Source organism: Salmo trutta, chromosome 10 (assembly GCF_901001165.1).
Source record: "Salmo trutta chromosome 10, fSalTru1.1, whole genome shotgun sequence".
Taxonomy (NCBI): Eukaryota; Metazoa; Chordata; class Actinopteri; order Salmoniformes; family Salmonidae; genus Salmo; species Salmo trutta.
The window spans coordinates 27715443-27738673 of record NC_042966.1 but is presented as its reverse complement, the minus strand read 5'-3'; the positions used below and the strand labels follow the sequence as shown (position 1 = coordinate 27738673).

Here is a 23231-nt window from a genome sequence, read left to right as displayed (position 1 = left end):
GAACAAATAAACAAATCTAAACAGGCTGCGTTTCCGCTGCCTAAAATTAGCACTTTGGATCATGTTTTTAAGGACACTCCTAAAATATTTCCAACCCCTCCCAAATGAGCGCAAGCGCACTTATGTTAGGTAAAATGTCAAACCTGGCATTAGGGCTGGAAAATGCCAGTGCGACAGTTTTAAATGACTAAATGGCAAACTAATGTGCGTTTGACACTAGCGCCGCCTTAACGCCAGCCGAAAATTGAGCCCTGGGGGTCAATGGGAAATAATGTTTGTTCTCCCCAATTTGTGGGCATGGTCGATTCCTTCTTATGACATGAATATTAACTCAAGATTATTAGGCTAGTTACGTGTAGTAATAGCAGCAGTGGTATTAATCATAGCGATGGACTAAAAGCACATAAAAGTCCACTGCACTACATGCTATCCATTCTAGGGACACAATGACATCAGTGCTCTCACTTCACTAGAACAACTCCCCTCCTGGCATATGACAAGATTCCAACAGTGATTTCATTTCCGAGAACAGCCCAGATGTATGAGTAGTACTGCCATGATGAGTAGTACTGTGGTGGTGGGTTCCGCCAACAGCAGACAAAGGGTGGCTCTGGTTCTGGGGGCCGGCAGCCACAGGCAGATTGAGTGGGGCGCCCAGGGGACCCTGGTGGTCTCCTGGGGCCCAGGGAGATTTCAGCCCCGCCAGCTGCACACAGCTCGCCCTCCTGGTTCCCCTCTCTACCCCCCAGCTGGTGCAGCGTGCTGCGGATAGAGAGGTCAGATCATGGGCCACCATAGCCACACACATACGTGTACAGAGACACATACACAGGCGGCCGGATACAAAAACAACAGTCACTGTAGCCCAGCAATACAGCTCAGATCAACGCTGGCATTACACATACTTGCTCTCAGGCTGATAGATAGTACAGCTGGTAATACAGTGTGAGAGTAAGGATGATTACTCTCATGACATTCTAATGACATTGTATACGCAACAGGAGCAATGGGGATAACTATTGACTTCTGAAAAAAGGTTTTGATTAGTGAAACTTTTTTAGTGAGACTTAATGAGACTTTCAACTGGTAGTAAAGGATGAGACTTTCAACTGGTAGTAAAGGATGAGACTTTCAACTGGTCGTAAAGGATGAGAGTAAGGATGAGACTTTCAACTGGTAGTAAAGGATGAGAGTAAGGATGAGACTTTCAACTGGTAGTAAAGGATGAGAGTAAGGATGAGACTTTCAACTGGTCGTAAAGGATGACAGTAAGGATGAGACTTTCAACTGGTAGTAAAGGATGAGAGTAAGGATGAGACTTTCAACTGGTAGTAAAGGATGAGAGTAAGGATGAGACTTTCAACTGGTAGTAAAGGATGAGAGTAAGGATGAGACTTTCAACTGGTCGTAAAGGATGACAGTAAGGATGAGACTTTCAACTGGTAGTAAAGGATGAGAGTAAGGATGAGACTTTCAACTGGTAGTAAAGGATGAGAGTAAGGATGAGACTTTCAACTGGTCGTACAGGATGAGAGTAAGGATGAGACTTTCAACTGGTAGTAAAGGATGAGAGTAAGGATGAGACTTTCAACTGGTAGTAAAGGATGAGAGTAAGGATGAGACTTTCAACTGGTCGTAAAGGATGACAGTAAGGATGAGACTTTCAACTGGTAGTAAAGGATGAGAGTAAGGATGAGACTTTCAACTGGTCGTAAAGGATGAGAGTAAGGATGAGACTTTCAACTGGTCGTAAAGGATGAGAGTAAGGATGACTTTCAACTATTAGATGCACTCTCAAACTTTTGTATAATTACATCCAGTCATTTTGAAAGTGGTGTCCATGAGCCAAAATGGGTCACCGTTTTTTTGTGTCCTACATCATCCAATTGTGTACTACGTCATCCATTTCGTGTGATATGTTATGAATGTTTTGTGTTTAAGATCCTGGAGTGAATCTAACAGTGAGAAAGAGGAACTGAGTAAACTATAAAAACTGACATTACAGGCGGCTGAGATGCGTTTCAAAATATTGCATGTGATATGGATCTCTTGTGATATAGATATTGCACATGTCAATATTGCGATTCAGATTTTAATTTGTTGAATTGTGCAGCCCTACTATGTATTACCAAGCAATGATTGATCATTCCTCTTATATACAACTTCTGATTTTGATTGAAATAGTCTATATTACAGAAATCTTCTCATGTGTAACAAAGCAGCGGTCACAAATGTCCACATTCAAAATCTTAAGAAGCTCCATCCTTAGACCTTTAGCTAGATCTGACTGAGAGACTAATGACTATGTAATCCCATTCCCTGTCTCCCACACAGCGCCTCTCCCCTCCCCTTCCCCCGCCTCCCCTCTCCTCTCCTCTCCTATTGGTCAGTCCCTGTAAAACTAGCAGTGCTCACTAGATGGCGCTGGCTCCCTAGAGCAAGCTCACTGCCTCCCCGGCTGCCTGCCTGGCTTCACACTCAGCACAGAGGGCCACAGTAGTCTGTGAGTGACGGAGACACTGCAGCCAAGAGGCCCTCTCTCCCTAATCCCCTTTCCCTCTCTGGAGCACGAGGGGTGGGTGTGTGTGTGTGTGTGTGTGTGTGTGTGTGTGTGGGGGGGGGCGCAGATCCTCCCAACTGGCACAGGTGGCACCGTGGCTATGGTGTGCACCACCCCTCCAGCTAAAATGCAAACACCCACTTTCCTAATCCCAATCTGAATTATGGAGAGGCGGGTCCATCCCCGAGACTCCGGGGGAGAGGGATGAAGGTCGGTTTACTAAACACAACCTGGGATTGGAGGGGGACAGGGGTTCGTTGAGCTACTGTACCTACTGTCCTCCTGCTCTCTATACTGATTCTAGAAGATTCTGCAGACAGGGCTTCAATTAGCGAGGGGGGTAAAGTTTGGTCACATGGGTAACGTTGGTCCTCCGACTGACCCTTTTCTTTACCCTACACAGGACATTATAGACTAGTAATGCCCCGATGTCCTCAAATACACAGGTCATGATGCTCACACATCCCTATAAGTCCTCAGCTCAACGTCCCGTACGTACCCATGAAGACATTACTCAAAACAATGTGCCAGTGAAACCTAATGCCCTCAAATTCCCAACACAAATTCACACATAAAATGGGTTCAATTCACTACTTGACACATTCGATGACCACTGTAATAGGCTAATTGAGTTGGTGTTGTGCTACATTGTGTTAACCTGTTGTATTTTGTCTGTAAGCCTGCAATTGTGTTTGCTATGAAAACACGGATAATTAATATGATTATCTAAGGAACTGTGACCCAATTAGAGCTCATAATCAAATAGCCTCAATTGCTGTTATTGCCTCGATCTGTTTTCCAATCTAATTAATTTACTTGTGTAGATAGACTTGAGCGGTGCTGTTTAAATATATGTAATGGAAGGTCACTGCATCATTTAAAGGTATAATGCGTAGGCATAATGTTCCACATCAATAAGCACCATGTGATGGTTGATGATATGCTTACTTACTTCACCAGATTGGATCTGATGTACACTGTTGGCATTTTAAATGTCCTTGCCTTTGCTGTCCTTTTGACTTTATCCTTCACTTGATGTCACTGCATGAATTGCCTTGACCAGCCTTCTCTTTGTTGAGTATAAATTACAATTAAAAGAAATCATGAAACTTCAATAACATGATCAGAAACCAAGTAAAAGCTTGGGGAATGATTTGAAACTACCACTGAAACCAGTCTTTACATGGGTGTCTGCTAGATAGTCACGGTAATGAAGAATGAATAATACATGCCATACTATACAGAAACACCTAACATCCCTTAACAGCTTTGACAGCATTTCAGCACTTTTATGCCTCAGCACTGTTGTAAGAACCACAATGTTAATATTTCAACAGTAACAAGGTCTCATTCATAGTGTGAAATTCATACAAGCTCCTCCCTTCATTTAACATGATAATCCTCCTATTCTTCAGAGACGACATGATTGAACAAACCAGCGCGTAGAGCCCAGGGTAGACGGATGCTGTCAAGAGGACTGACAGGGGGAGGAGAGGACAATGGTTGCCTGACACAGACAGAGGTCAGTGAATTAAGGACTGATGGGGAGCTTCCCTGAGTGGAAGTCAGGATTCCCAGAAAACAGTGAGGAAGGGTATTAGACAAAGGGGTTGTTTAAGGTCAGAGTGCACTGCTGCTGCTCATAGTATTTAAAGTAGCGGATTGCATTCCTCTGACAGGGAACCTGAACATCAATACCAAATGTATCATGATTTAGCCTACATTTCAATAATGACAGACGCAGTAGTAGAGGTGAATTAGCTAGCCTAAATGAGTATATTCTAATGGTTATCTCTTCTAATGGGCACACTTGGTGGTACAGGCCAAGAAGCCATTTCAGATATTCAGAGGGTGACCGGCCCGGATGTTCGGGGGTTAGAGAACCAACTCAGGGGTTAGAGAACTGACGGGGTCAAAGGGTGTCAGTGTGCTGAGACTGTCACCATCACCACAACTGTCATTATTAATTCATCCCAGTCACAGGGTGACTCCCACATGTTCCACTGGGCCCCTGGACTGGACACAGCCATGTATTATGGATATACACAGCCAGCAAGAGAGGACCTGGAGTCACCTTCAATATGTTACTAACAGGAACTGATACAGTCAAACAATTAGGCAATTAAATGTGCGGTGTGAATGAGTGCTAGAACTCAATAAAAAGTTGTATGTAACAAATATGCTAACTTTGGTTAAAGGCTAACTCAAACACGTTGGTTATGTTGGACTAAATCTTCTATTAAAGAGCGGAAAGGAAAGTGGACGCTGTTCATAACAGAACAACAACAGAATCACACAAATTGTAACCAGTGTATCTAATCAGTGCAGTGTAGGGCAGAACCAACAGTCTGAGTGAAGTTTGTACAGTACAGGCCAGCCACAGCAGCGGTGAACAGGTGCAGGACTCAGGGCTCTGTGCTGCTGTGCTGAGGCCGTGCCTGTCTGCCTGGCTCTGTGCATGTGGTAGAGGACCTGAATGGCCATTATATCCAGAGTGGATGGATGGGACTATATTCTATTATTTATTCAGCAGTGCTGGGCTGAGCAGGACCAGGGCTCTGGGAGGCAGCTGGCGAAGGGGGGACAATACAGGATCCCCCCTGCCCCATTGTCCACCACCCCTCATACCCCAACAACGCCCCACTCCTCACCCCACTCCTCACCCCACTCCTCACCCCACTCCTCACCCCACTCCTCACCCCACTCCTCACCCCACTCCTCACCCCACTCCTCCACCGCCGCTTTTGTGCTGTGTCCTGTCCTTCTCTTCCAGTAAACTAACCCCCCCGAACCCTAAACACACACACAGCAGCTGATAATCCCCTGTACCCCAGCACACCGCAGAGTAAACAACCAGGGACTGTCAAATGCATCCCCCCACACACACACACCAAATCCACTACCACCCATATTCCCACGCCACACCCCTGTACTCAACACTAATGAATTGAGACTAACAGTGCCACCAACCCCAGCCAAACTCATTTAAATGGGCCCATTCAGAGAGCTCATTGAAGCCCAGACAGTTAGAGCACTTGAGCTCACAAACTGCTGTCTGTAAAGTGGAGCTGGTGTTTATGATGTAGTGGGTGTCCAACGTCTTTTTGGAGTTGGCGAACCCCGTGCAGCCACTGGAGACCTTTAAACAGAGCTAAAGACAGAGAGATTTGTCTCCCTCTCCTTAACTAACTTCTGTGTTGATCTGCAGCAAATCTCCATTGATTTTTGCTGTATTGTGAATAGCTTGCCCAGATGAATGAATAGAAAGGATGCTAATATTGCCAGCTGGGCTGTGGTGGTTATATATCTGTGCACTGTCCTTTGTTCCATCCTGCCTTGAGTAAAAGATCAATACAGCAGTGCTGTCAGGAAGAGAAGCAGTTTGGCCCAGACCAAGATGCCTCTCTTTCTCCCTTAATTGCTCTTGGCAAGCAAAGAAGATAGAGCAGAAAGACAAACACTGTCTGTCATTGACTTTCCATCCACCGTAGCAGAACCACTTCAGAATACATCAAACCATAATTCATACACACTTAAGACAAATAATATCACACCATTACAACTTAGCACACTCGACTGCTTTTGCAGGAAGCTATGAAAAATACATCAACAACAAGTCTTCTTACAACAGAGCTCCCTATTCATTTTCTTCCAGTACATAAGTAGCCTTGCACAAACCCTGGCTTGTGCGAGACGTAAAGGCTCATACTGTAGGAGCAGGAGACTTTCTCCTGTTTCTGTAGCGCGAGGCAGCTTGATGTACAAGTACACCCCCTAGACAGGACGCTAGTCTATCACAGGGCCTTACCCACAATCTGTCTCCTTAATGCTGAGTGCCAAGCAGAGACGCATCGAGTCCCATTTTTACAGTGTTTGGTATGACTCGGCTGGGGATCGAACTCCCAACCTTCCAATCTCAGGGCGGACGCTCTAACCACAAAGCCACTGAGTTGGTAAGAGGTGCATAAGAAGACATTGAACTACATTTTTTTTTTTGAGAAGAAAGAAATGCTGAGGAGAATCATCAATGATCCAGCTTGTGATCCCTTTTATTGCCCGATTAATAAGTTATTGCAGCGTCTTGACGGGTTGCCAACCCAAGCGCATCCTGACTTGACCCTGGTAAACTGCTCTCCCTGGGGGTAGACAGTGAGTGAGGATGGGCTCTGTCAGTCAGCCCAGCCCAGCCGCTTTGTGAGGACGCTACTGGGGGGTGTTAGGGGGTGGCGTGACCTGGAAGACACCACAGCTGCCCCCCTGTCCTTCCACACCCCAATAACAAGACCCAGAGTTGGATGACAGAGTGGTTTCTACAGGGGAGTTTCTCCCAGTCACGACTGCTCCTGTCCTGTCACATTCAGCCTTGGAGCTCAGGGATGAGCCAACCCAGCGGGAACTGTGGATGTGATCTGAGACAGAGATGAGGTGAGAGTGTCTACTACTGTCAACCTAAACCAAACACCCTCCCCTCCCCCTCACTTCCACCTCCCTACTCCAAACCACACTCAGACTGTCCCCACCCACAGCAGCAGCCTGGCACTGAGTGCGTCTCAAGTTCCAGTCATTATGCTGCACGACATCTGCACATGTTTATGTGTCTGTCTCTCTCCATCTCTCTCTCCCTCTATCCCTCCCTCCCACCCCTCCCTCCCTCACAAGCTCTCCATCTCTCCTCCATGCACGCACACGCACACACAGGCTCTCCAACACACCCACTGGAGTTGCTTTTCTTGCCGGCAGATGGCAAGTCAACAATCGCCCAACCAACAGCAGCGGTGCCTCATCGCCCAATCGGCGGCCCCCAAAACACAAGCATACATACACCCCCTCCCCTATCCTCCTCCTCCCCCCTCTCTATTTGCCCATTTCTTTCGTCCCTCTTCCCCCATCTCCCATCTCTTCACAGACACAATAATGACCCCTTTGTTTGTCTCTCCCCACAATACAGCTGCATAAACCATTTGCGGGTACGAGAGCCTCTCTCTTGTTAAAACACATGCACTCTAAAACACACACAGGAGCACTCCTACACACTCTCCGATCGCTGCTGTCGAGTGGGTTTAAAGAAAAGGTGCTGTGTTGAAGAGGCAGAGGCACAGCTGCATAGCGAAGTGTGGCAGGCAGGCAGGCAGGCAGGCAGGCAGGCAGGCAGGCAGGCAGGCAGGCTCGCATATTAACCCTATAGGAGGTTTGACTGAGCACAAGGAGAAAAGGGTTGGACTTCTGCTGTTGTGGAACTTTGATTGGTCAGATGCCTGTTGTTTGAAGAGGAAAATATACAGGACCTAGGTTAGTGGTAGAACACTAACAAGGTAGAGTGGTAGAACACTAACAGGGTAGAGTGGTAGAACACTAACAGGGTAGAGTGGTAGAACACTAACAAGGTAGAGTGGTAGAACACTAACAGGGTAGAGTGGTAGAACACTAACAGAGTAGAACACTAACAGGGTAGAGTGGTAGAACACTAACAGGGTAGAGTGGTAGAACACTAACAGGGTAGAGTGGTAGAACACTAACAGGGTAGAACACTAACAGGGTAGGGTGGTAGAACACTAACAGGGTAGAGTGGTAGAACACTAACAGGGTAGAGTGGTAGAACACTAACAGGGTAGAGTGGTAGAACACTAACAGGGTAGAGTGGTAGAACACTAACAGGGTAGAGTGGTAGAACACTAACAGGGTAGAGTGGTAGAACACTAACAGGGTAGAGTGGTAGAACACTACAGGGTAGAGTGGTAGAACACTAACAGGGTAGAGTGGTAGAACACTAACAGGGTAGAGTGGTAGAACACTAACAGGGGAGAGTGGTAGAACACTAACAGGGTAGAGTGGTAGAACACTAACAGGGTAGAGTGGTAGAACACTAACAAGGTAGAGTGGTAGAACACTAACAGGGTAGAGTGGTAGAACACTAACAGGGTAGAGTGGTAGAACACTAACAGGGTAGAGTGGTATAACACTAACAAGATAGAGTGGTAGAACATTAACAGGGTAGAGTGGTAGAACACTAACAGGGTAGAACCCTAACAGGGTAGAGTGGTAGAACATTAACAGGGTAGAGTGGTAGAACACTAACAGGGTAGAACACTAACAGGGTAGAGTGGTAGAACACTAACAGGGTAGAGTGGTAGAACACTAACAGGGTAGAGTGGTAGAACCCTAACAGGGAAGAACACTAACAGGGTAGAACACTAACAGGGTAGAACACTAACAGGGTAGAGTGGTAGAACACTAACAGGGTAGAGTGGTAGAACACTAACAGGGTAGAGTGGTAGAACCCTAACAGGGTAGGGTGGTAGAACACTAACAGGGTAGAACACTAACAGGGTAGAGTGGTAGAACACTAACAGGGTAGAGTGGTAGAACACTAACAGGGTAGAGTGGTAGAACCCTAACAGGGTAGGGTGGTAGAACACTAACAGGGTAGAGTGGTAGAACACTAACAGGGTAGAGTGGTAGAACACTAACAGGGTAGAGTGGTAGAACCCTAACAGGGTAGAGTGGTTGAACCCTAACAGGGTAGAGTGGTAGAACACTAACAGGGTAGGGTGGTGGAACACTAACAGGGTAGGGTGGTAAAACACTAACAGGGTAGAGTGGTAGAACACTAACAGGGTAGAGTGGTAGAAGACTAACAGGGTAGAACACTAACAGGGTAGAGTGGTAGAACACTAACAAGGTAGGGTGGTAGAACACTAACAAGGTAGGGTGGTAGAACACTAACAGGGTAGAGTAGTAGAACACTAACAGGGTAGAGTGGTAGAACACTAACAGGGTAGAACACTAACAGGGTATAACCCTAACAGGGTAGAACCTTAACAGGGTAGAGTGGTAGAACACTAACAGGGTAGAGTGGTAGAACACTAACAGGGTAGAGTGGTAGAACACTAACAGGGTAGAGTGGTAGAACACTAACAGGGTAGAGTAGTAGAACACTAACAGGGTAGGGTGGTAGAACACTAACAGGGTAGAGTAGTACAACACTAACAGGGTAGAGTGGTAGACCCCTAAGAGGGTAGAACAATAACAGGGTAGAAGTCTAACTGGGTAGAGTGGTAGAACAATAACAGGGTAGAGTGGTAGAACACTAACAGGGTAGAGTTGTAGAACACTAACAGGGTAGAGTGGTAGAACACTAACAGGGTAGAACACTAACAGGGTAGAACACTAACAGGGTAGAGTGGTAGAACAATAACAGGGTAGAGTGGTAGAACCCTAACAGGGTAGAGTGGTAGAACACTAACAGGGTAGAACACTAACAGGGTAGAGTGGTAGAACACTAACAGGGTAGGGTGGTAGAACACTAACAGGGTAGAGTGGTAGAACACTAACAGGGTAGAGTGGTAGAACACTAATAGGGTAGAGTGGTAGAACACTAACAGGGTAGAGTGGTAGAACACCAACAGGGTAGAGTGGTGGAACACTAACAGGGTAGGGTGGTGGAACACTAACAGGGTAGGGTGGTGGAACACTAACAGGGTAGGGTGGTGGAACACTAACAGGGTAGAGTGGTAGAACACTAACAGGGTAGGGTGGTAGAACACTAACAGGGTAGGGTGGTAGAACACTAACAGGGTAGGGTGGTAGAACACTAACAGGGTAGAGTGGTAGAACACTAACAGGGTAGAGTGGTAGAACACCAACAGGGTAGAGTGGTAGAACACTAACAGGGTAGAGTGGTAGAACACTAACAGGGTAGAGTGGTAGAACACTAACAGGGTAGAGTGGTAGCACACTAACAGAGTAGAGTGGTAGCACACTAACAGAGTAGAGTGGTAGAACACTAACAGGGTAGGGTAGTAGAACACTAACAGGGTAGAGTGGTAGAACACTAACAGGGTAGAACACTAACAGGGTAGAGTGGTAAAACACTAACAAGGTAGGGTGGTAGAACACTAACAGGGTAGAACACTAACAGGGTAGAACACTAACAGGGTAGAGTAGTAGAACACTAACAGGGTAGGTTGGTAGAACACTAACAGGGTAGAGTGGTTGAACACTAACAGGGTAGGGTGGTAGAACACTAACAGGGTAGAACACTAACAGGGTAGATTGGTGGAACATTATCAGGGTAGAGTGGTTGAACACAAACAGGGTAGAACACTAACAGGGTAGACCACTAACAGGGTAGGACACTAACAGGGTATATTGGCGGAACATTAACAGGGTAGAGTGGTAAAACACTAACAGGGTAGAGTGGTAGAACACTAACAGGGTAGAGTGGTAGAACACACTAACAGGGTAGAACACTAACAGGGTAGAGTGGTAGAACACTAACAGGGTAGAGTGGTAGAACACTAACAGGGTAGAGTGGTAGAACACGAACAGGGTAGAGTGGTAGAACACTAACAAGGTAGAGTGGTAGAACATTAACAGGGTAGAGTGGTAGAACACTAACAGGGTAGAACACTAACAGGGTAGAGTGGTAGAACACTAACAGGGTAGAGTGGTAGAACACACTAACAGGGTAGAACACTAACAGGGTAGAGTGGTAGAACACTAACAGGGTAGAGTGGTAGAACACTAACAGGGTAGAGTGGTAGAACACTAACAAGGTAGAGTGGTAGAACATTAACAGGGTAGAGTGGTAGAACACTAACAGGGTAGAACACTAACAGGGTAGAACGCTAACAGGGTAGAACACTAACAGGGTAGAGTGGTAGAACACTAACAGGGTAGGGTGGTAGAACACTAACAGGGTAGAGTGGTAGAACACTAACAGGGTAGAGTGGTAGAACACTAATAGGGTAGAGTGGTAGAACACTAACAGGGTAGAGTAGTAGAACACTAACAGGGTAGAGTGGTAGAACACTAACAGGGTAGAGTGGTAGAACACTAACAGGGTAGAGTGGTAGAACCCTAACAGGGTAGGGTGGTAGAACACTAACAGGGTAGAGTAGTAGAACACTAACAGGGTAGAGTGGTAGAACACTAACAGGGTAGAACACTAACAGGGTAGAACACTAACAGGGTAGAACCTTAACAGGGTAGAGTGGTAGAACACTAACAGGGTAGAGTGGTAGAACACTAACAGGGTAGAGTGGTAGAACACTAACAGGGTAGAGTGGTAGAACACTAACAGGGTAGGGTGGTAGAACACTAACAGGGAAGAGTAGTATAACACTAACAGGGTAGGGTGGTAGAACACTAACAGGGTAGAGTAGTAGAACACTAACAGGGTAGAGTAGTACAACACTAACAGGGTAGAGTGGTAGAACACTAACAGGGTAGAGTGGTAGACCCCTAAGAGGGTAGAACAATAACAGGGTAGAAGTCTAACTGGGTAGAGTGGTAGAACAATAACAGGGTAGAGTGGTAGAACACTAACAGGGTAGAGTGGTAGAACACTAACAGGGTAGAGTGGTAGAACACTAACAAGGTAGAGTGGTAGAACACTAACAGGGTAGAACACTAACAGGGTAGAGTGGTAGAACACTAACAGGGTAGAGTGGTAGAACACTAACAAGGTAGAGTGGTAGAACACTAACAGGGTAGAGTAGTAGAACACTAACAGGGTAGAGTGGTAGAACACTAACAGGGTAGGGTGGTAGAACACTAACAGGGTAGAACTTTAACAGGGTAGATGGGTGGAACACTAACAGGGTAGAGTGGTAGAACACTAACAGGGTAGAGTGGTAGAACACTAACAGGGTAGATTGGTGGAACACTAACAGGGTAGAGTGGTAGAACACTAACAGGGTAGAGTGGTTGAACACTAACAGGGTAGGGTGGTAGCACACTAACAGGGTAGAACACTAACAGGGTAGATTGGTGGAACATTAACAGGGTAGAGTGGTAGAACACTAACAGGGTAGAACACTAACAGGGTAGATTGGTAGAATATTAACAGGGTAGAGTGGTAGAACACTAACAGGGTAGAGTGGTAGAACACTAACAGGGTAGAGTGGTAGAACACTAACAAGGTAGAGTGGTAGAACACTAACAGGGTAGAGTGGTAGAACACTAACAGGGTAGAGTGGTAGAACACTAAAAGGGTAGAGTGGTAGAACACTAACAGGGTAGAGTGGTAGAACACTAACAGGGTAGAGTGGTAGAACACTAACAGGGTAGAGTGGTAGAACACTAACAAGGTAGAGTGGTAGAACACTAACAGGGTAGAGTGGTAGAACACTAACAGGGTAGAGTGGTAGAACACTAACAGGGTAGAGTGGTAGAACACTAACAGGGTAGAACACTAACAGGGTAGAGTGGTAGAACACTAACAGGGTAGGGTGGTAGAACACTCACAGGGTAGGGTGGTAGAACACTAACAGTGTACAGTGGTAGAACACTTAACAGGGTAGATTGGTAGAACACTAACAGGGTAGGTTGGTAGAACATTAACAGGGTAGATTGGTGGAACACTAACAGGGTAGAGTGGTATAACACTAACAGGGTAGAGTGGTAGAACACTAACAGGGTAGAGTGGTAGAACACTAACAAGGTAGAGTGGTAGAACACTAACAGGGTAGAACACTAACAGGGTAGAGTGGTAGAACACTAACAGGGTAGAGTGGTAGAACACTAACAAGGTAGAGTGGTAGAACACTAACAGGGTAGAGTAGTAGAACACTAACAGGGTAGAGTGGTAGAACACTAACAGGGTAGGGTGGTAGAACACTAACAGGGTAGAACTTTAACAGGGTAGATGGGTGGAACACTAACAGGGTAGAGTGGTAGAACACTAACAGGGTAGAGTGGTAGAACACTAACAGGTAGATTGGTGGAACACTAACAGGGTAGAGTGGTAGAACACTAACAGGGTAGAGTGGTTGAACACTAACAGGGTAGGGTGGTAGCACACTAACAGGGTAGAACACTAACAGGGTAGATTGGTGGAACATTAACAGGGTAGAGTGGTAGAACACTAACAGGGTAGAACACTAACAGGGTAGATTGGTAGAATATTAACAGGGTAGAGTGGTAGAACACTAACAGGGTAGAGTGGTAGAACACTAACAGGGTAGAGTGGTAGAACACTAACAGGGTAGAGTGGTAGAACACTAACAAGGTAGAGTGGTAGAACACTAACAGGGTAGAGTGGTAGAACACTAACAGGGTAGAGTGGTAGAACACTAAAAGGGTAGAGTGGTAGAACACTAACAGGGTAGAGTGGTAGAACACTAACAGGGTAGAGTGGTAGAACACTAACAGGGTAGAGTGGTAGAACACTAACAAGGTAGAGTGGTAGAACACTAACAGGGTAGAGTGGTAGAACACTAACAGGGTAGTGTGGTAGAACACTAACAGGGTAGAGTGGTAGAACACTAACAGGGTAGAACACTAACAGGGTAGAGTGGTAGAACATTAACAGGGTAGAGTGGTAGAACACTAACAGGGTAGTGTGGTAGAACACTAACAGGGTAGAGTGGTAGAACACTAACAGGGTAGAACACTAACAGGGTAGAGTGGTAGAACACTAACAGGGTAGGGTGGTAGAACACTCACAGGGTAGGGTGGTAGCACACTAACAGGGTAGAACACTAACAAGGTAGAGTGGTAGAACACTAACAGGGTAGAACACTAACAGGGTAGAGTGGTAGAACACTAACAGGGTAGAGTGGTAGAACACTAACAGGGTAGAACACTAACAGGGTAGAGTGGTAGAACACTAACAGGGTAGGGTGGTAGAACACTCACAGGGTAGGGTGGTGGAACACTAACAGGGTAGATTGGTAGGTACAGTGTGTTGTTTGTTGTGGCCTCCTTGGTGACCCAACTGTTTCTGTATTCAACAACACTCCATCGTTGCTAAATCAGTCAAGAAATAAGACGGACACAATCTTAACCCTCTTGAAGCGGACCGTCGTTCTGCCCCCTGCTCTTTTTATTGCCAGTTGTCCAGCTCACCATTTAACTTAAGTGTCCTCGTCTGTGTGTGGATTTATCGCTTTACAACTGAACGGTCAGCTCTGCTTAACTCAGACTGAATGAAACCAGACAGCGGTGTTACTGAAAAATCTAATAAAATTGTATTGGTCGCATACACATATTTAGCAGACGTTATTGTGGGTGTATGGAAATGCTTATGAAATGGTATGATTCAAATAAACAAGCCTACGTCAGCACCAATAGCATTCATATAGTGCTGGGGTTATATTCCCATGAGACCAGCACAAGGCACGCTGCTATATCTTAGGTTTGTGGGAATATGGTGTATACAGTCAGGGCACATAGCCCGATGGTCATGTCCTACTGTTCATCTGCTTCCATCATCTGACCTCTTTGGTCTGTCTGGCTGTCACAACTCTATCCATTCAGTTTCCACATCTCCAATGTCTCTCTCTCTGTCTGTCTGTCTACCACCCCTAACAGCCCCCCACACCTCCCTAACAGCCCCCCACCCCGCCACACCCTAAAAACACTCCCTCCACCCAGGGGCAGAGCAGCAGGCTCCCAGCAGGCTCCCAGCAGGGAGGATGAGGAGGAGAGGTGTAGAAGGTGAGGCTGGGTGCTGTGGTGTTGATGGTTGTGGTGGGTAGGGGTGTAGCTGCAGGGAGGATGAGGAGGAGAGGTGTAGAAGGTGAGGCTGGGTGCTGTGGTGTTGATGGTTGTGGTGGGTAGGGGTGTAGCTGCAGGGAGGATGAGGAAGAGAGGTGTAGAAGGTGAGGCTGGGTGCTGTGATGTTGATGGTTGTGGTGGGTAGGGGTGTAGCTGCAGGGAGGATGTTAATGCCTGACCCCAGACTGTGAAGCAGACAAACAGGCAGTCAGGGAGACAGCAAGACAGGCTGGCAGGGTGACAGGCAGGCAGGGTGACAGGCAGGCAATGTGACAGGCAGGCAAGGTGACAGGCAGGCAAGGCGACAGGCAGGCAAGGCGACAGGCAGGCAGGGAGGCAGGGTGACAGGCAGGCAAGGTGACAGGCAGGCAGGGTGACAGGCAGGCAGGGTGACAGGCAGGCAGGGTGACAGGCAGGTAGGCAGGGTGACAGGCAGGCAGGGAGGCAGGCAGGCAGGGAGGCAGGCAGGCAGGGTGACAGGCAGGCAGGGAGGCAGGCAGGCAGGGTGACAGGCAGGCAGGGAGGCAGGCAGGCAGGCAGGCAGGGTGACAGGCAGGCAGGGAGGCAGGCAGGCAGGCAGGGTGACAGGCAGGCAGGGAGGCAGGCAGGCAGGCAGGGTGACAGGCAGGCAGGGTGACAGGCAGGCAGGCAGGGTGACAGGCAGGCAGGGTGACAGGCAGGCAGGGTGACAGGCAGGCAAGGAGGCAGGCAGGCAGGCAGGGTGACAGGCAGGCAGGGTGACAGGCAGGCAGGGAGGCAGGCAGGCAAGCAGGGTGACAGGCAGGCAGGCAGGCAGGGTGACAGGCAGGCAGGCAGGCAGGGTGACAGGCAGGTAGGCAGGCAGGGTGACAGGCAGGGAGGCAGGCAGGCAGGCAGGGTGACAAGCAGGCAGGGAGGCAGGCAGGGTGACAGGCAGGCAGGGAGGCAGGCAGGGTGACAGGCAGGCAGGGTGGCAGGCAGGCAGGGTGACAGGCAGGCAGGCAGGCAGGGTGACAGGCAGGCAGGGAGGCAGGCAGGCAGGGAGGCAGGCAGGGTGACAGGCAGGCAGGGTGACAGGCAGGCAAGGAGGCAGGCAGGCAGGGTGACAGGCAGGCAGGGTGACAGGCATGCAGGGTGACAGGCAGGCAGGGAGGCAGGCAGGCAGGCAGGGTGACAGGCAGGCAGGGAGGCAGGCAGGCAGGGTGACCGGCAGGTAGGCAGGCAGGGTGACAGACAGCAGGTAGGCAGGCAGGGTGACAGGCAGGCAGGGTGACAGGCAGGCAAGGCAGGAAGGCAGGCAGGCAGGGTGACAGGCAGGCAAGGCAGGAAGGCAGGCAGGCAGGGAGGCAGGCAGGCAGGGTGACAGGCAGGGTGCCAGGGCCACCCAAAGCTGCAGCAGCACTGGCAGACAGATCTGCAGCCTGAGAGCTCATCTCACTGTAATTCTGCTCAGGAGCTCAACTGGGTTTTCATTCACAGCCACATGAAGTGAAACCATGAGGGACCTGAAGCACATTTCTGAGCTCAGTATAAAATGGTACTGTAAAAAAAAGGAGAAAGTTGATATTTTTCTATTATATATTTATTTTTATATACTCAAAGCCAATTTACTATTTATTCCTGTACTTTAAAATATTTAACAAATACATAATCTGGCAAATTATAGGATGATCTAAAGTCTTGTTCTTGCTCTATCCTCTCTTCCTCTGCTAATCTGATCTAATCTGGGTTTTGGCCTTTATGCTTCCGGGTTTATGGAGTATGACAGAGAGACAGCAACTTCATTGAGTGATCGGGAGAGAGTGTGTGTGCGCGTGTGTGTGTGCTCTACAGTACCTGCTCATAACACCTCTGTGAATATCCAACAATCCTCTCCTACAAATCTCTACAGTGACAGGCTGTTATCTGGTACCTGAACAGGCAGCTGCACAACATCCCACTGCAGAATACTGTAGAACTGTAGACCTCAGTCATACCCTCACTCACCACATCTACAGTATACAGTTTGACTTCCATTTACTTTCATATGGTGTATATTTGAAGTGAACCCATCTCATCTGATTGCCATAACTCCAATTTAAACAGAAGGAGAGAGGAGGCGGTGAGGGAGGCAGAGGAGAGGAAGTCTGCCAGCTTGCCAGAATCTCTGGAGCATCCAGTGTGAATAAGAGCCAGGGCAGCTTATCTAGTCATTTATTGCATGTGCTCAGCATTCTCCCCCCCCACCCCCTCCCCCTCTCGCTCTCTCAACCCCCATCCTTCTCTCGCTCTCTCTATTCCTCTCTTTCAGAGAGTGTGGGCCTGGGCCAGTCATTAGTTGTGTGCGGTGTGTCTGTCTCTACCTTACGCCACAGCACAGAGCACGGCCCCCCATTAAGAACACCAGTAATGAGGAGGATGAGCGCTGCTAATTGTAAAACTTGGACCCTGCCAGTGGACCATATGGGAGGCATTTATCCCTTCTGAAAGCCATGCTAACCGTCACTTACATGATTTTTGTCAGGGCTTTTTCCTGGAAAGCAAATGAATAAGAGTCTGATTGGCAACTGGAGAGTATGGTGGTGATTGAGATGGAGAAGCGTGAATTTCACTTATTTATTTTCTTTCTCTGTCCAAGGTCTCCAGATTCAAAATCTCTTTACGTGCAAAAAAAAAATAAAAATACATGCATTTTCAGTAGGCCTAATTACTGCAAATGCGACTGAAAGGTGTTCCACATACCAGGCTATGAGCTGTTCTAATTTCTGAAGTAGATTCCACTACTCTCTCAGATACAAAGTTCTGAAAAGTTGCCTGGGAGCTGTGTGTGAAGTAAGAGTTGACTGGTTCAAACACATGGACACATGGTGGCATCTGCTATAGCCACCAGAACCACTGTTGCATACTGCAAATGCCAGAAGAGCAGATAGGAGACCTTTAATGTAAATCATTTACAAAGCAGGAGACAGCTGTAGCCCAGCAGTTAGCAGGCATATACGTTAAAAGAGAGAGAGAGAGAGAGAGAGAGAGAGAGAGAGAGAGAGAGAGAGAGAGAGAGAGAGAGAGAGAGAGAGAGAGAAGGTTGATGTTGAAGGTAGGGTTTATCATTAGTGGGACATGATCATTTCTGAGATCAAGAGACCGTTTCAACAGAGACCAGGCTCCGTTGGCTGTATGTAGAGTGCGGACCAGCTGTTTCTCTAGGAAAACATTATTAATGCTTTCTGAATCTCAGGTCACTTTACTGTACATTGGTCAAAGTGACATTATGAGCACAAGCTGTGGATGTAGAATCCAACTCTGCCCACGACAGCGTGCAGCAGCCTGGTGCAGCAGCCTGGTGCAGCAGCCTGGTGCAGCAGCCTGGTGCAGCAGCCTGGCTGGCACAGCTGACGGCATATTTTACTCCCCTGTGAAGAATGTATCATTGTTAAAGAGTAACGTAAGGTTAGCGTCGGACAAATACTTCAGCCAAGGATAAGATAATATGGCACTCATTTGGCTGTAATCAAATACACCCTCTGCATATGAGCCAGAAGCACTGGCACAGTGGACAAGAAGTCCATTGTTTGCCAGATGCTATCATTCTATAGGTGCATGAGCAATCTCTGCCCTTGTATAGACAGGAGAGGTACTACCAACACCTGTTGCTGTATGAGACTACACTCAGACTCCATTTGCCTTTGTGTGAAATGTCAGAGCATAGAACACATTTCCAACTACAATGTCATCTTGTGCAGACAGATAAATCAGAACCGGATTAGACTCGGTCCATCCATGTCTTCAGAACAGCTCATACTACGAACTATTAGGGCTCTGAGTGCCAATTGTCAGGGAGCTCGGTTACCAGAACCCCTGTGAAAACCATTTCTCTGGTAGGCAGGAGCACATTATTAATAACTTCCTCCTCTTCACAGGAACCAATAAGGCCATTATGGGGAGAGTAAGAGCACACTTTCAGCGCTGCCTACCTACAGTGGCAGGCTGAGCGGTCAGAGAGATACTGTATGTCAGGGTGACCGGTGACTGCCGCTGCGGCTGTCTGGTCTGAAAGGGCTGTAATGGAAGGAGAGCAGAAGCAGGCAGGAACAAAACCGTAGCAGATAGAGAATTGTGTCCCCTAATTCTGTAACCCCTAATACACTCATACAGTACAATCTCGTCTCAAAGACAATCATAGCACCCTATTCTAGATCTCAGCAGCCCGTTTGCTCTACCTACCATTGGTTTGGTACACGCCAAAATGTAAGTTTGTTAGATGTTTTCAGCTTATCCTTTTAAAGGGGCAATCTGCAATTGGTAAAATATATATTTTTTTTAATGAATACTATATAGCAATTGATTATTGCCCTCCATAATTATTTGGACAGTGAAGTATTTTTTCTTATTTTGGCTGTATACTCCAAAAGTTTGGTTCAAGTGCAGACTGTCAGCAAAATGGCCTTGTTTTACTCCATCGTCTCTAAACAATGTGATTGTAGACACATTCTCTAAAGCTTGAAAACATGGTTAAACTATCATTCTGATCTCATGGATGATTAGTCCTTGCAATCATTGCTCCATCTATGAATTTGAGAGTGGTTACATTTCTCCAGCCCCATCTCTGTTTACCAAAAATGTGGTAGGTGGCCTCTTTGTTGTTGTTTGAATCCCAGATTGCCCCTTTAGGGTACTATGTCATCATGAAACACCCCATCTACCTTCCAACGGAATCAAATCAAAATGAAAGCTGGGACCGAACGTAGGGAGGGGGGTCAAAGTCAATATTTTGCTGGTGGTGGAATTAGGGCCACAACAGCAAACCACCGTGGTAAGGAACAGGTCCTAATCCGCTGCTGCACAGGCATATGGTAAATGTAATTGTATTTGTGCCCACAATAGCATGGTAATTGGAAAGCCGTAGCTTCATCCGCCCATGACACTTTTCCATTATCCACCTGCCCACCCCGGGGCTCAAAGTGCAGAGTATCTCTCTCTCTCCATCTCTCTCTCTCTCTCCTAGCTTTCCCCTATGCCTGAAAAACCCAGCCACATGCTCCCTAGCAATACTCTTAAGACCCCTGAAATCCCCAGAACCCTTCAAACCCCTTGCCCCTAGCTAAGGCTTAGTAGTCCTCCGGCCCAAGACTCCGCGGCCCCGCCCCCTCACCCCAGCGGTCTCACTGATTGGCCTCTGGCATTTACTCTCCGCCAGGCCGGCCTGTGATTAGCATGCTGAAATTCATGGGGGATTACCAGTGTGGCTCTGCTGCTCCAGCCAGGTCCGGCTCGCACTATGACCCGTTCTGGCTCGCACAAGCCAATGACCCTTTCCAATGAGCTGTTCCGGTTCACACAAGCCAAGGCTCATGCTGCTCGATGTGGTGGGCCACTTTATAGCAGGTTAAAAACAAATTCTACTCTCCTAATCTAGCCCACACAAACCATCCCCTCTAATCCTAATATTAGTCTAGCAGCTCCTCTCCAGACATGTTCCACTGCTGTGGAGGCGGTAGAAGAGATGCTTTCTACATACACTAGTAAGATACTCTGACTGGCCATTCCTGGAGTGGTGATTGTACTGTCCTTCCTGGAGTGGTGATTGTACTGTCCTTCCTGGAGTGGTGAGTGTACTGTCCTTCCTGGAGAGGTGAGTGTACTGTCCTTCCTGGAGTGGTGATTGTACTGTCCTTCCTGGAGTGGTTGGTGTACTGTCCTTCCTGGAGAGGTGAGTGTACTGTCCTTCCTGGAGAGGTGAGTGTACTGTCCTTCCTGGAGTGGTGATTGTACTGTCCTTCCTGGAGAGGTGAGTGTACTGTCCTTCCTGGAGTGGTGATTGTACTGTCCTTCCTGGAGTGGTGAGTGTACTGTCCTTCCTGGAGAGGTGAGTGTACTGTCCTTCCTGGAGTGGTGAGTGTACTGTCTTTCCTGGAGTGGTGAGTGTACTGTCTTTCCTGGAGTGGTGAGTGTACTGTCCTTCCTGGAGTGGTGATTGTACTGTCCTTCCTGGAGTGGTGATTGTACTGTCCTTCCTGGAGTGGTGATTGTACTGTCCTTCCTGGAGTGGTGAGTGTACTGTCCTTCCTGGAGTGGTGAGTGTACTGTCCTTCCTGGAGTGGTGATTGTACTGTCCTTCCTGGAGTGGTGATTGTACTGTCCTTCCTGGAGTGGTGATTGTACTGTCCTTCCTGGAGTGGTGAGTGTACTGTCCTTCCTGGAGTGGTGAGTGTACTGTCCTTCCTGGAGTGGTGAGTGTACTGTCCTTCCTGGAGTGGTGAGTGTACTGTCCTTCCTGGAGTGGTGAGTGTACTGTCCTTCCTGGAGTGGTGAGTGTACTGTCCTTCCTGGAGAGGTGAGTGTACTGTCCTTCCTGGAGTGGTTGGTGTACTGTCCTTCCTGGAGTGGTGAGTGTACTGTCCTTCCTGGAGTGGTGATTGTACTGTCCTTCCTGGAGTGGTGAGTGTACTGTGTTTCCTGGAGCGGTGAGTGTACTGTCCTTCCTGGAGCGGTTGGTGTACTGTCCTTCCTGGAGCGGTTGGTGTACTGTCCTTCCTGGAGCGGTTGGTGTACTGTCCTTCCTGGAGCGGTTGGTGTACTGTCCTTCCTGGAGCGGTTGGTGTACTGTCCTTCCTGGAGCGGTTGGTGTACTGTCCTTCCTGGAGTGGTGAGTGTACTGTCCTTCCTGGAGCGGTTGGTGTACTGTCCTTCCTGGAGCGGTTGGTGTACTGTCCTTCCTGGAGCGGTTGGTGTACTGTCCTTCCTGGAGCGGTTGGTGTACTGTCCTTCCTGGAGCGGTTGGTGTACTGTCCTTCCTGGAGCGGTTGGTGTACTGTACAGTACTGTATATCCAATATTGAGACAGTAGATATGCTCAGCTGTACAGCATGTTTCCTGAAAAGTTACAGAACTATGAATGTCAGATGACTTGTTTGTCCGGATGTTACTGTAAGCCCTGAGGTAGGCTAGTTGTTTGTCCGGATGTTACTGTAAGCCCTGAGGTAGGCTAGTTGTTTGTCCGGATGTTACTGTAAGCCCTGAGGTAGGCTAGTTGTTTGTCCGGATGTTACTGTAAGCCCTGAGGTAGGCTAGTTGTTTGTCCGGATGTTACTGTAAGCCCTGAGGTAGGCTAGTTGTTTGTCCGGATGTTACTGTAAGCCCTGAGGTAGGCTAGTTGTTTGTCCGGATGTTACTGTAAGCCCTGAGGTAGGCTAGTTGTTTGTCCGGATGTTACTGTAAGCCCTGAGGTAGGCTAGTTGTTTGTCCGGATGTTACTGTAAGCCCTGAGGTAGGCTAGTTGTTTGTCCGGATGTTACTGTAAGCCCTGAGGTAGGCTAGTTGTTTGTCCGGATGTTACTGTAAGCCCTGAGGTAGGCTAGTTGTTTGTCCGGATGTTACTGTAAGCCCTGAGGTAGGCTAGTTGTTTGTCCGGATGTTACTGTAAGCCCTGAGGTAGGCTAGTTGTTTGTCCGGATGTTACTGTAAGCCCTGAGGTAGGCTAGTTGTTTGTCCGGATGTTACTGTAAGCCCTGAGGTAGGCTAGTTGTTTGTTTTTCAATGGCTATTTCAGGGTTCTACTTCCTCTGATCATTGGTGACACTCTGTTCAACCTTTCCTCTCTGACTGGATATGACCCATAAAAACAGATGTGACAGCACTCTACAACTAGACAGCTAAACAACTAAATCTCTATGTTATGTATGTGGTAGGCCTAGCGCCTGCACCTTAAAATCCTGCTAGATAATCCCACCTTTTTCACCAGTGCTGGTTTTATATGGCCTGAACACAGCAGTGGTAACTGTAATAGCCTAGACTAGGCTAGTTCTCAGAGACCTCACAGAGTGCCTGTTATAATCTACCACCTGGCTCATTCAGGGGGAGGCTCTCTAACTGTGCATACCTCCACAGCTGCACTGCCGTGTGCTGCTGCCAGTTGGGGTGTGGGTGTGGGTGGGGGGCTGGTGAGGGCAGACCGGCCGGGAGAGATGCTCCACTACTGAGGAGGCCTGGCCCCCAGGGGGCGCCTGTGCTAATCAACCTGTCCGCTCCCCTGGCCCGCCCCTCCTCACACAGCCAGCCTGCCATCAGAGGGGGTAGGGGCAAGCCCACCACCACCCCCAGCCACAGCAAGAGGGCAGTGTGAACCACAGAGGGAGGGATAAGACTAATACACCTCTCCCAAGCCTAAAACCAACCCCACCCAAGTACAGCCACTGACTGGTACTACACACACTCA

The 23231-nt window shown here is 48.0% G+C and overlaps 1 protein-coding gene across 2 annotated transcripts in view; it reads right to left on the bottom strand.

Annotated features, from left to right (window-relative positions):
• Positions 1–23231, bottom strand: part of akt3a (v-akt murine thymoma viral oncogene homolog 3a) — a 136002-nt gene that overhangs the window by 43276 nt on the left and 69495 nt on the right. The window lies entirely within an intron of this gene.